Source organism: Melanotaenia boesemani, chromosome 1 (genome assembly GCF_017639745.1).
Source record: "Melanotaenia boesemani isolate fMelBoe1 chromosome 1, fMelBoe1.pri, whole genome shotgun sequence".
Lineage (NCBI taxonomy): Eukaryota > Metazoa > Chordata > Actinopteri > Atheriniformes > Melanotaeniidae > Melanotaenia > Melanotaenia boesemani.
The window spans coordinates 19,336,621-19,351,583 of record NC_055682.1 but is presented as its reverse complement, the minus strand read 5'-3'; the positions used below and the strand labels follow the sequence as shown (position 1 = coordinate 19,351,583).

Sequence of the window (14,963 nt, the reverse complement as noted above, 5' to 3'; positions counted from 1 at the left end):
AAAATCTAGTTTTTCTGCTTAAGTATTTAGTTGACTGCTGTGTGCAACCCCTAGTGTCAGGCCAAGAAAGTCCAGGTGTCTTTTTGCAGAGCTACTGAAAAAGAATGAAAGGAGTTACTGCAGAGAAGAAGGTCAAGGTAACATTAACATGAATCTGGTGTTAACATCACAACAGGTGGGTCACATGGAAAAAGTTCTCTTTTCACTTTTGAACACATGCTTCTCATTATTCTATAAGAAAAACTGTTGAAGCTCCAAGCAAAAGAGCCGCAACTGCTCACCAAATTTTCAAGTGTATTTCTGAGTATATACACCGACACTAAGTATACATAGAACATTCGAGTAGGGGGGAAAATGACAATGTAAAAAAAAAAAAAAAAAAAATCTATTTAAAGATTAAATTGCACATCCAGCCATGAGGTAAGTACTGCAATGCAAGTACTTAGTACTTACTTAAGTACTTTTTTCAACTTAACACATGGGATTTCAACTGAATGAGGCAAATAGAAATGAATGAACCTTGCAGACCACTTCTCACAATCTTTAGAAATGCCAGTTAATGCGTAGAGTCAATAAAACATAAAAACATGCATAAATTTGCTGAAATATGTGATTTTCATTCAGTTTTATAAAAAAAAAAAATCCCCTTCTGTACAACTGGACTATTCCAATAGTTAAAGTTATATTTAAAAAGAACAGCTATGAACTGAGTGTATGTATGTATTGGATGTTTGTGTGAATGCACGTGCTTGTGTTGATGTGTAGTGTGTGAACGCAAGTCCAAGTGTGTCTATGCCTGTTCTCACAAGAGACAACAGCCACCACCCTTTAAATGTGGTTTTGGGCTGAGTGAGGCCTAACAGTAAAATGTTGAAATTGGAAAAAATATTACCCTTCTTTTTCTTGAATAGCAGGGAGATAAGCACCCTTTAGCAATGAAGCCAGAGGAGTTTAAGCTTATTATGAATACCTCTCAGAGCGCAGAAGCATGTACTGTAGAAATCAAAGGGAGTAACAGGCAGGTAAGCTAGTGTCATTTTAAGGAGGAAGTCAGTTGTGAAATTGTAAAATCGCGAGGCCTTACTGACAATCTCCTGCCCTCAGAGCACTTCCATAAATGATTTCTAATGGCAGTGGCTATCATAGATGTGGAAAAGTTAGAGGTTTGTGTGGTGAAAAGAAAGAAAATCCTAATCTAATCTCTTCATTGACAGAAGCTAATAATAATAAGACCATTTATCTCTTTGATTAAACAGCACATTCTCTGAAGTTCACACGAATGTGTGATTCTTTGCGAGTGCTCTAAGCTTCCTAAAGCAGACCAGGCTTTGCAGAACATTCCTCATGGTTTCATGTTAAATTGGCTGTGAAAATCCACTCTTATATGCTGGAACAAAACCATAAAAAGAGGTCACCTTCACTTTAGTTTATTTATTTATCTTTTTCTCCAGCAGCATTTAAAATAGAAGTGCTGCTCATTAAATTTGTGATTTGTTTTCATGTAGAGAGTGCATATATGCTCAAAGAAGAGCATCCGATGTGAAGTTATAGCTTCATGTTCATTTGTGATATTTTTTTTCTAAACAGATTTAGCTGTAAAACTCCTCTGCCGAGAACCGGCATATCATAACATAGCTGATCCGAGGCAGCCTGGACTCTGTGGTGCTCACATATTCTACAAAGACATGCACAGACAAAACACCCACGGGCTAATACATAGTGTGTTTTTCTCCCCTGAATATTCATCCATGTTTTCAAATCATCTGCAGGTCTCCTAATCACAGTCACTTCCCCTTTAATCACAGGGCTCTAATTAGGTCCTAATAAACCATTTTGCCATCCTCTTAGAGCGCCTTAGTGTCACTCACACATCAAACCATGAAATACTATATTAAGGGGTTGTCAACCTCAAAGGAAAGCTCTTCCAGCGGCAGCGATATGGATACTTCAGGCACACCCTCTTACACTAATTGAAAGCTCTGCTTACATGTGACACTTGGTCATGTCTTAAAACCATGTCCTGAAGTACAGCAGTCAAAGCACAACAGTTTTGCCAACGCTAAGGCTCTACTGGTTTCTCTGATGTTGGGTAATTGTTTAAACCTGAGTGGATATGGCACAGGCCCTCATGCGGCTTGTTTTGCCAAGAAAGAGACAAAAAAAATTTCTTACTATCACTTTCCTAATGTTTCCTCTCTTCTAAATCAGTCCAGCATGGGCTTTAAGGAAAGCCTCAATGATTTCACGTTCATCTTGGAGAACCAGTGTTGGGGATGATGATCGCTGACCACAAGTTGATAATGATGACTGTTTAATTAGAAGCCTTTCTTTGGCCTAGCCATAACCCAAACTTCTCCACCCTACAGATGGTAACCAATAAATTTAGCCTTGCTGCGGACAAAAAGGAACATTGTACCTCCCCAAGTGTACCCTTAACCCCACCCCTAACCAAGAACACAAAGCTTTTCCCTTTGCTAAAATGAAAACACAACCATAGCAAAGCTGCATAAAAAAATAGTTTAAATCCTGCTATGTCTCCTTTTTGGAAGCTTCTGTGTATTTTTTTTTAGGTTTATGTTAATGTGACAGACAGCAACTGATTAGTCAGGGAAACACTGTGATCATGGCATGTATGATGTTAAGAAACTAAAACATGTTATTGTTTAGACAAAATATTGTGAGCTTGTTAAATCATAACAAAGAACAGCCTTAGATTGTATACCTACATACCTACCTAAATCTGAAAAAAGAAATATCCTGGATCCAGATCCATATCAAAAGTGTGTCACTTTTGAGTTGGTCCATACTCTACCTTTTTTACCTGTTTTTTTTTTTTACATTTTATTTGTTTTGGGCTCCTAAAGAAGTTACCATCACCACTTGCCATTTTTTAGCTTTTTGTGGTGCATATGCTGTAAAATGAAACAATATAAATACAAACTGAATTGAGATGAAAAGTCTGGACAGATTGACTCATTGACTTTGAATGAATATGGGTGACCAAACTTTTGAATGGTACTGTATCTGTTTGCAAATATACAAAAGATTAAAATTTTATTCTGAGGACTGGTCTAGTAAACAAACTGAACGTGCTGCTATGCAACTTTGGATTAACTGCTATTTCCACTTAGTCACCTATGATTATGAGGAGGAGATCATCAAATTCATCTAAAAATTAAAAGTTGCTTTTTTTCCAGATCTGTGCATTTTTCTCTTCAGTACTTTTTCCATAGCGTCATCTCATTGTCCTGTACACAGCGTCATCCTGTCTGAAAAAGTCTAGCTTTCCTCCCATCCTTCTCTTTCCTCACAGACCTGTCAATCATCTTCAGACATGCCTCCTCCCAGATGTTTCTATACCCAAAATGCATAGCAGAAACTTCACTGTGTTTTGTGTGCGTATATTGTATGTGGGCGGGTGGCGTGTGCCAGAGTGGCTATCCCCTCAGACTGTCAAAGAGGCTCATGGGAAATTTACTGCATGAGCCAAACCACAGGCTCTCTCTGTCATTTCAGCAGAATTTCTGTTTTTTAGGCCCATTCAAGAAAGAGATTATCACAGGCGCTACTTTCTTTGGATTTAGTCTTCAAGCTTTGAGTTGCTGTGCTCACTGTAGCTCACGCTGCTCATAAAAGTGCAGCTAAGCCAATCAAGTGCTCTATTAGTGTAATTTAAGACCAAGCAAAATGTTTCCACAGCCTCTAGAAAATATTTCTAAAAATGCAAATGTTAATACATAAATTTACAAAAATCCAGAGAATGACTTGTTAGTTCAAATTGCTTTAAGGATAAAATTCACCTTTTCAGCATTATTGTATTTTATCTTTATGTAATGGTATAAAAAGAGTAATGAATAACGTTGTTGCAGTAATTTCTTTCCAAATGACTGCCCAGTTGTATATATTAAAATATGTACAATAACATTCTTTGTATAAACTTTCTCCATTTAACAATTGTGACTCAAGACAAAAATTATTACTTCTATTACTTAATCAGAAGAAAATGAGTCTGATCTATTTGCTCAAAATCAGATGGATCGGATGCAACATGAAGACAAACATTTTCATTGTGCAGAGTCGTAAGTCTTGGAGTCGGCTCTGAGCTCATCTTGTCACTAACAAGGCCCAAACACTCTAGCCCCATCCCTTTACTCAGTATGTGTGTGAAAGGATAACAAAGACAGACAAACAGAAGGACAGAAAAACAGACATGGAGAAAGCTTGTGGTTTTGTGCTGAAGCCATTTACTCCTAATGCATATTGAGAACACAGCTTTGCATCATATCCAAGTCGATGTATAAAGAAATGACTCAGAAAGGAAACAAAAAGGTCTGGGCTAGAAAAAAGCTATGGTTAACTTCATCAGAACTTTAGCCACATGACCATTACATGTATTCCCACACCCGCCCTCTTTGTCATTTTGATTTATTTTTGGCATTATACGTTAGCATTTTCCACAGGAAAAATTGTTGAGAATTTGATTTCTGGCCTAATACCTCTTTTCTTTTCCATAACTTACTTGCCTGGGTAAGATGTCACAGTAGCTGCTCCATGATGGAAGCTGCTGATCAGTGTTAATTTCCCTAAAGCTGGGATAACACACTCTCTCTCTCTCTCTGGAAAGATTAAAACTTGATAGTAAAGACAAAGTATGGTTGTGTCCAGCCTGTTTTCATAAGTAATTGCAGTAAAATTAATAAATGTCTTGGGTCATTATCAGTTATGTATTTAGATAATGAAGGCTTTGTTACGTCTTTGCTGTTACAAAGCGCATCACACTTTTCAATCAAACCAACCTAATCTCTCAGCCAACGTTATGCATCGTGGATCAAAGTTAAAGAGTAAAATGATCATGATGCCTTTGCATTAGTTGATGCATAAGACAATGCATGCTGTGCTTTTAGGTCACATTCCTCAAGCCTGAATGTATACATAAACACACTCTGTGGATGAGCACATGTGTAAATATTCACATAAAAAAAACCACGTTGTTGATCCGTTTTGAAAACTACCATGTGCCAACAATACGGCTCCCTGCTTCCTTAAAGCTGGACCATGCAGTAATGAAGCCAGATTGGCTGGCTAAGTCCAGACTTTGCAGCATATTTTACATCTCACGTCAGATCAAGCTGGCAGATGCCAAGCCGGCTGTTAACCTCTACCAATTGGATAATGTCTAATTGTTCAGCTTTAACAAACCATGGAGACCTAACTGGCATACAAGAATAACTGCAGCCTTCTATGACTATGGAGTAGATAAATGTTCCAAAAACATGTTCAGTAATATTTTAAAACAATTATTTTAACCCTCAAAGGCATGCTGATCTCAAAATATTGTGGTAATTCATGCTGTGTGGGGTTACTCATAACAAATAAGAAATTTAAATATGCAATGTTTTTCATGACATAATTTTGCTGCTTCTCCCTTATTAGAGAGTTAAGATTTTGAAGCCAATCTTTCGAAAGGAATTTAAAAAAAAAAAAAAAAAAAAAAAAAAAAAAAAAAAAAAAACTTGTGTCACAGCTGCCCATGTTGGCTCATGTTATATGTACATGGAATCCTTTAATGCTTCCTCCACGGCTCTGGCTCGCCCGTGGGATGGCCTGATCCAAACACAATGGGGGGATCACAAGGAAAAGGCTTGTTGCAACACTTTTGTATGTGAGCAGCGCAAAAGCCCACATTACACTAATCTCTTTTCCCTTGTTCACTCACAAGACACAATCTCAGGTCTTCAGAGCTTCTCCAATTCTAGGAGGACAAAAATCACTAGGGGCAAAAGATCACAGCTTCTTCTTCTCCTTTTTAAAGAAAAATCCAGACATTTTGCAGCAAGGTCACTTGCAACCATACACACACACACACACACACACAAAATGATCATATATCTCATTGAAAATGTTCTATATTTACTCAAACAAGCATATTTTCTCTGTGGCTAAAATTAAAAATTTAGTGTGACTGCAGTTAGTGAGCCAAAGATCAAAATAATTTTAGCAAAATTCTAACTAAAACTAAACAAAATGGTTGCCTCAAAAGCTAGAAGAAAAAACTAACTTGTTTCTTTTTTCCCCTCACTTGCTTTGAGTTCTGTACCCAAATATCTGCAAAAGGAACATGAGTGTTTGTTTAAAATTCAGTTTCAACCACCTGCACCCTTTTCACACACACTGACAGTTCTCAGCCTTAGTCTATATGGCGCGCATGTGTGTGTGTGTGTGTGTGTGTGTGTCAGGGTGTGAGTGCATGCATGTGAGCGCGCAAGGACTCCGAAATCCACCACATTTTAATTACTGCTTGGATGCACTGTGTGCCTCTTTGATATGGAAATGGAGGCAACCATCTTAATACAGCCACTGTACAAATCTTCATCTGATTCATAAAAAACAATGAGCCACACTAATTCCTCCACCTGATTATAGTCCGAGACCTGTGTCAGAGACATGTGGCCCCCCAACGCCCTTCCAATTAATTCTACATATTAATGTGTGATTTAAAAGGAAAAAAAAGTTTAAAAAAAGAAAAACAAGGGGCTACTTACCATAGCCAAGACTGTTGCATTTTGAAGTCAAAGTTAATTATGCACAACTACGCTATGGACTGAAAGAAATGTCCAATTATTTTGAGAAAAACATTCAGTGGGAGAGTGAATGATACAGATCAAAATGGGGCACTTAGGTTACTTGTGCAATTATGCAGTTCCTGTGATGATACACATATTTAGATTTTTTTTTTCCTTCATCTGTAATCCTTTAATGACAGCAATACTGTTCACTTACAGCAGCCAGAGGGACATGGAAATCTAATAAAGTAGAAAAAAAACTACCGTTCCTCATGTTGATATTTAGTAAGTGTTGGCGCTCACACGGTAGGTGCCATTTATTTCTGAGTAAAAAAAAAAAAAAAAAATGTAATCAAGTTAAATCTTTAACATTAAAAAGATTAAAGAAGCATGTGTTCAAGAGAAAAAAGGGAAAACAAATCTTAATCAGATGGTGGCAAATTAACAGCTGAAGCTGAAAGGAAATTCAGAATGTGAAATCAAGGGATTTTCAGAAACAGCCGATGTGTTGCACTGTCTGCATCATCCAAGTTCTTCATGGAGGCAGTGACCCACTGTCTGTCCTCAGTAACTCAGCTGACCCTTGAATATGTCAATTTTCCCCATGAAAAGAAGGCAAATTTACAGACAGATAAATGCCAAAATTAATCTAGCCAAATTACAGATGCATTACTAACTAGTTAGAAACTTTATGTTAAGAACAGACCCCCACATACCCCCTCCTCCCCACACACACACACACACACAAATATGCTATAACATCTCCCATCAGTTTTGATCATTGTTGAAATATTCTACAGCAAATTAGATAACACTTAAAAAGACAGATGTCACAACATGTGCTGCCACATTTATTATCTCCTGCAGTCCTCCAGCCTTCTGCTGCTCTCCTCCTCTACCTTTACCATGCCTGCTGTTGTTTACCTCTTCTCATCTTGTTTATCATCAGGTCTCAACCACTACCACCACAAAGAGAAGAGAGACTAATACCTGCGTACCCCTCAGCCCCCCCAACCCTCCTCTCCACTGCTACATTCTTCGCTGCCCACATCTCAAACAGTGCCATTTCACCTGGAGGGCAAAATAACTGTCCTTCTACAAAACACAGAACAGGAAAAGATAAGATGGTATGCAATGTGTCAGCTATGCAGTCCAAATTACATTTGTTCAGGAGAGATAGAATGGCTTTTTGGATTTTGATGTTTCAAATCAAATACAAAAATTGCGTTTATCCACCTCAAGACTGAAGACACTGTTGCAAAATATCAGGAAGACGGAAAGTATCATTTATGAAGGCACTGATGCCAAGCCGTAAAGAGGCTCTCTATTACATAAACTCACTAATTACAATGATAAAAAAGACAGTTTTACAAGAATTTAAAAATATTAATGCCTAGAAAACCTGGTACTACTTCACTGAAACTGACTTTATAATTAATTTTTTATTACTGGTTATCTGTAAATGACAACTCATTATTATTTGTATACTTCCGGGAGAATTATTACAATATAGGTAAGATTTTTTTATTTCTTTTCCATATGTGAAATCAGCTTATCATGAGTGGAACTGGTTGTAATATCAAATTCTGTTTGGCAGGGGAATACACTCTGTAAAACTGTCAGCAGAAGAGCAAGGCCATAAAACGAAACCTACACACACCAGCACTTTCATTTGCATCACCGTGTGGCTTAATAATAAATAACTGCAGATTTTTTTTTTTTTTTCAGGCAGTGAAAACACTTCTTGATCACCACTGATACAGCTTATTTGGTATTTTGTCTTTGGATCGATGTCAAACTAACAGTAAAAACAAATAAGAATTTTAAGCAAGCAACATTTACTCTTAACCCAAAAAGCCTACTTTCAGCTGCTGTGTCAAAAGCATCAGCGGTTAATGATCATGTGCTCATATGTGCTCAAGACTTAAGGCATTTTGAAACACACATAAAACTAATTTCTTCATGCACCTTCCTTTCAATCTCTCTCCTGCCTTTTCTTTGATCACACTGATTGCTGGAATAAGAGCTTTAAGCAGATCTTACCTGCAGCAGATGAGGACATTTAAAAGAAGGACTAGCAAACCCAGTCTGTGACTTTTCCTTTTCCTTCAAAGATTGATTCACTCATAAATCTCTCCTCCACTCAGTAAAATAAATATTAAACAGCTTTGAGTGTATTGATATAATAATGTGGGAGGAAAAAGACTAAATTCTGCATCCAGTATTGCAAAAGTGTTGCTTTTGCAATACATTGGGCTTCAACAGAGTGCAGGATGTGTTTAGACAAGAGAGCCAGGTGATATTTCCCTTCTTGCCAAAATGAAAGTCCAAAAATCTTTGAACTTACTGGCACATCAGAGTCACTGGCTCTATATCTTATGCTGAGCCCAGGTGGGAAATGCTGCTTTATTGCTCAGTATTGATAAATAAATAAATAAATACATTTTTTAAAAAGCTCAAGTCACCAGACATCCACCTTGAAAATACAAAAAAAAACGTGCATGGCTGGTCAGAATGTCGTAATAAACATAACATTGCCAAGCAGTTTATCTCAACAAGTACCAACAAATAGGTTTTGTCCGTTTAAAATTTAGTAATCTGTAATTACAATTAACTGCCCAGAGCTACAGTAAAGAAACAAACGATAAAAAATAAAAGAAAAAATATATATTTGAAGAGAACACACTGCTCCCAAAAATTATATTTTGTCGATTATTGAAATGTTTGCTAAATTGACAAATAAGTGTTTAAAGGAAGGTGATGGGTAATTATGATGTCGGTAGTTCTCTTCCTCATAAATAAATTAATTCATTAAATGACTGAGAAATTTTCAATAGAAGTAAAGCTGGCTGCATCAAAGGACTGAAGGCTTAATGCCGCTTTTCACTCTTTCCTCTCTCGGTCTTCTGGTGAGCGACACGCTGAGCTGCACAAGCCGTCAGAGACAAACCCTTACAGAGACAGAGCCGAGTGTCCCTGTATAGCAATCAGGACAATGTGCTGAATGGGCAGTCTAATTATAAATGTGCCATTTAGACTTGCATTTGGTCTCCAGAACCGCCTTACCTTATGAGGAAACCTGCACACAGTGAGGGTTCAAAACAAAATGCCAGGAGGATAAAAACTTTACCCCGTCACCTCTGTGTTGAGGAGTTTCGAGAAAAGAAAGCGCGGGAGGTTATTAAAGGCTCATTAATTGGCCACAGGTGTGACAAAAAAAAAAAAAAAAGCCCGCACGTGCACAGTGTGATGAATAAAAGGAGAGCTCATTCATTCTTTAAAAGTTTACACGTCCTTAACTCTTGTTAAAATGTTATTAAAACTCTTGTAATAGTTTTTAAGACTGTTTTTTGTTTGTGTTTGCGTGCGTGTGTGTGTGCGCGCGCGCGTGTGTGTGTACAGGAAGTTTGTCTAATCCAGACAAACATAAAATGATGGGTCGTCTACCGCTACACAAGCTGCTGGTATAGCTCTTTCAGTGATATTTTAGCCAATCCTCCACGTATTAAAAAAAAAGCTAGAAAATATTTTGCTGTTTTGTAACAAACTTATGTCGTAATAGACAAAGCACAGAAATATAAATATCTTCCTTATGTTAGAAGATGGCCAAGTTTAATTGTGCTGTGGGAAAAAGAATTTTGAACTCTGTCACTTTCTGATTATCAACTGTATTGATTTGCGGAAGAAGATAATTAAGACAAATGAAAACTATTTTTTTTAAAGCACTTTAAACATGAGAAGTTCTGCCTGTTAAGGTCGGCAGCGCCGGGCTTTAAAAGCTTTCGGCTTAAATGGGAAACTGTTCGAGTACTTCTACTCTAAATGGACAAGCCTTGCGATTGTTGCATTTAATTTATGGCTTATGCATTCTTAAGAGGTCAATTCCCCCGACCCCGTGAAAGTTGAGGAAGAGTAAATTCCAAAGCTGCGCGACTTAAACTGAGTTCTGTCCTAAAACTTAACAAATAACTAGGCGACATAAGGAGTGAAAGGTCAAAGAATCAGTGACTGTGGTAATAGATAGAAAGAGACAGGAGCGAAAGCTTCAAATAAACTTGTCCAGCTGAGAAGCAGAGGCTGGAAACCTACCGGGGCGCACGTCGTTGTCAATAGATGGTACCGCTTTGTGGACAGAAGTGAAACTGCCGCCAGCTGAATAAAGTTACCGGACGTATAAACGCAGTTGCTAAACCCTCACAAGCGTTTAAGCATTTAAACGCAGATTACAAATAATCGTTTTGTTGTGATGGTTAGTGAAAATGTTATCGATGTCAGAGGTCCGCTTTGGTTTAAACGCAGCAGTTTCATCTGCGCAGCCCGCGTCCGCTCGCGCCGCCTCACACTGCTGAAATAAACAAAGAAGAAAAAAATGTTTTCAAACCTTTTAAAGACGGTACAGCCTGTGTTGGACTTTACTTTTTGAAAAAGTTAGATGTGGGGAAAACAGCGCAAATTTACTGATTGCTGAGAGTATCCAAGCCCCTCCGAGCCAGCACAGTAACGCGCCTCTCTCGACTCGCGTGTGCTCCGCTTGTTTTGGTAAAAGCGACGCAACAGTCAGCTGCGATAATTAAAGTTTGACACTCAGTCTTCTCGTGGCAAGATCTGTCGTTCCGACTACACTTAATGTACTTTCTGAAAAAGGGGAAAGAAAGATAGAGGGAAAACACTGCTTTAAAGCACAACGCGCGCGGGACGTTTCACTGACAGCTCGCTCGACTTGTAGGAACCAGCGCTAAAACACAAGGTGTAAATATCAGGGCAACGTTGAAAAGTACAACAAACAAGTGCTTTACCTTGATGATGTGAGCCTGTAGGGAAGATAACAGTGCGTCCTTCCTCGTGCGCGAACAACACTAGACTCGGCTATACTTTTAGAGAAAAAGATCACTGAGCTATCTGTTGAGCGAAAACTTGACTCTGCTCACACGGGGCCATAGGAGGGGATCCCGTAGACTCTCTGTGAAGTTCAGTTGTCCAAAACTACAAGTACCTTTTGTTGTTCGTCTATCTGCTCTTTATCTCCCTCTCTCACGCACTCAGACAAGAGAAGACTAGGGGCTGAGCTGCTGTCAATCTTGGCAATCAATGCGCGCAGCCATGTCGCAAGTATTCAAAGCATTTCCCGTCGTGCAACATCAGAAAGTGAGTGGCCAGGGCATTGATCTGAGGAAGGCAAAGAGGCAGGACTCCCCCCCCCCCCACACACACACCCCCTCCCAACACACACACACACACACACACACACACACAAACAGACAGACAGAGAAGAAATGCGAGAGAGAGAGAGAGAGAGAGAGAGAGAGGAAGGGGTGTGAAATAAGTGAAGACAGAGTGGATGATTGTTTCTGCTCTCCTTTAGCCTATTAAAGAAGGCAAAAGACCATATACCGGCGACACAGCAACTCAACTGCAGAGTTAATTTTTTTTTTTTTTTTTTTTTTTTTTTTTTTTTTGCTCAAGAGATGCTGCACTTTTAACAAAGTGACACTTTTTATTTATTCATTTTGCCAAAACACAACGAAAAAAAAGTGAAACACTGACATCTCCAACTCGAGGGAAAATATTCCAGAAACACAGCCAAACAGTCTGTTAATATGAAACCACAGAATCAGGTGAGCGAAGAAGCTGAAGAGTTCAAGGGAGAAGATCAGATTACACTTGCGTGAAACATCAGCAGTTATTTGCATAAAATTAATCAGCCCGGTAAAATACAACTTTACGATCTCTTTTCGCTTTGATTTTTTAGGTTATAAAAAGAAAACGCTTTATATACGCCATCTGCAAGTGTTTCTTTTAACTTAATTGTACATTTTATGTTGATCGGAATCTCACGTTGTGCAAGTAAGTTTATGTCTCTTTTTCAAAGAATTGTTTGGATAGATTATCCTTTAAATTAAGTTAAAGAAATTCTAGTCATGCAAAGCGTCTCTATATTGTAAAGACTTTTGCTTATTACAAATGAAAAGTTATATAAATAAAGCCTCAAAATTTAAAATACAAGTTTCGTGATTATATGAATTTATAGAGCAATATCAAACGTAAAAAGAAATATTTGGTGCCTAATTTAAATGACGCAGACAAATTTTTGAAAATATTTAACTTAGCAGTTTCTGTTTTAAGAGGCAAAAAATAGTATGTCACATAAAAGAAAATTGAAATAATATGACAGAGTAATTCAGTCAAATTAACTGAAACCAGTCCAATTAAAATGATTTCACATTTATTTAAGTTAAACACCAGCGGCTGATGCAGGTAGCCAGGTAAAGCGTTTACAAAGTAGTATTTATCTGTCTTAAATAAACGTATGTTTTAGATTATCAGCTGGACTCTGACGAAGAGGAGGAGGAGGCCCACATGTCAAACTGAAGAAGTTTCAGCAAAACCCCATACATATCAGAAATAAGAAGACAAGAGTAAGGCAACAGGTCAGGGCGTTTGTAAATCTATAAATTATATATATATATATATATATATATATATATATATATATATATATATATGCTTATCATGGGTAATACATGAAATAATGAAATAATTCAGAAAGTTACTTACAAAGAGATGAAACAGCAGGAGGAAATGCTGATTGTTAACAGCTCTTTCATAGAGCTGAAAGAGGGAGGAGGAGGAGAGAAAGAGTGACAGAGAGGGACAGAGAGAGAGAAAGAGAGAGAGAGAGAGAGAGAGAGAGAGAGAGAGAGAGAGAGAGTACACAACACGACCACAATATCGCATCAGCTCAGATGCGCTTGGCTTTTCCTTTCTTTCTTTTCCAGCTTCAATTAAAAAAACATGAGCAAAAAGAAAGAAAGAAAGAAAGAAAGAAAGAAAGAAAGAAAGAAAGAAAGAAACCTCTGCAACTCTGCAGAATAACACATCACTGTAATTGTCTTGCAGATAATTCTGTGTTTAAAGTTGCATTAAGGAAAATAGCTCATTGAACGAAAGAAAGAAAGAAAGAAAGAAAGAAAGAAAGAAAGAAAGAAAGAAAGAAAGAAAGAAAGAAACTTACCTTGACAAACTTTTTCTGTACTTCTGTAAAAACTTTGAAGTTGAGCGTCACCAGAGAACAATCTAACGCACATCACCTGTAACAGCGCAAACAAACAAGAACGTCTGAAGCTTGTGGTGAAAATATAAATAATCCTACAACAATCTCACACAGTAATTGTCAGATCCAAGCATGATGATTCCTATGTGGGGTCTGCTGTGAGTGTAGCCACTGTAAGGGGCGTGCTTGCCTTTCACCACCCGGACTGAAATGTGTGCTGGATGTGTCTCACACGCCACCTTTTGGACATTAGTGGAAGTACCTGCAGGTGTCTTCCTTCATGCAAAATTATAACTGGAGAAGAGAATAAATAAGCGCGTTTATGGACCACAGTGTTTGTTACTTTTAAGGTCAAATTTTATACTTCTATAAATTATTAAATGAATGTGCAACAAAGTTACACACTCATTATAAGAGTTTCAACAACAAAACCTTTTGGACTTCATTGTTGTTACTCTCACATGACAGTCTGATGTCGTGCGGGGGGGGGGGGGGGGGGGGGGGGGGGTTGCAGAAGATAGAAGAAGAATGAGTCAGTGCCCATTTGCTTGACTATTAATTCCCAGGCGTTAATCTGTTCAGCAACAGATGATTGTGCAGTCAGAGCAGGTGTCAGTCGGTGCCAGATAGCTGTCAAAACACAAATACAGGCTACTAGTTTTACAGATATGACTGTAATAGCTTCCTCTTTGTAGCTCAGATGGTAGTTCATGAAGCCTGCGTGGGGAGCAAAGACAGTCCAACTTGTTGGGGGGTAAGGCAGACACATTTGCATACCCTGTGAGTCTTTGATGCATCTTCAAATTCAAGTCTAGCCCATAAATATTTGAAAAGGAGAGTGCATAAAAATCAACATTTTTGTTACATTAAATTAACATGTGTTCTTCTCCTGTTCTGCATGGTTAATTAGAGAACTCCATTCAGTCAGTGAGTGAGGGTGAGGAGTGTTAGGGGGGAAGGTGAGCTGCTTTGATTACTGTGCAGTCAGAGCAGGTTTCAAAGGTGGGCCGCTGATTCATGCTTAGGTATATGCGATTAGTATTCTCAAAGAGGATTTATAATTATCTCAATCATAGAATAAGTATAGGTATACGTGTTTTGACTACATTAAACCAGTTGGACAAGACTTTGCTTTAAACCTCATATTTGATTATTTATAAGTAGTGCATTACATATCAATAAGTCATGACACACTGTAATGCAGTTGTCATCAGACAGAATGCACCTTTAAAACATTTATTAATGCAGTTTCTTTATCTAATGAAGCAATTAGCTACTGTAGAAGCAGAAAATGGTTGGTTGATAACACTGTATGTATAATCAGACATACATGAGTTGGTTTATCCATA

At 38.0% G+C, this 14,963-nt stretch overlaps 1 protein-coding gene across 3 annotated transcripts in view; it reads right to left on the bottom strand.

The window, feature by feature from the left end:
• Positions 1-11,707, bottom strand: part of sox6 (SRY-box transcription factor 6) — a 132,160-nt gene extending 120,453 nt beyond the window's left edge. For 2 of the 3 annotated variants that reach the window (XM_041974231.1, XM_041975742.1), the window contains exon 1: positions 11,360-11,707. The gene's annotated coding sequence lies outside the window, so the exon portion shown is untranslated. Of the gene's footprint in view, positions 1-9,629; positions 9,705-11,359 lie in introns of those variants that run through there. The other variant, XM_041974990.1, reaches the window with a different exon arrangement.
• Between the last annotated feature and the right edge of the window lie 3,256 nt (positions 11,708-14,963).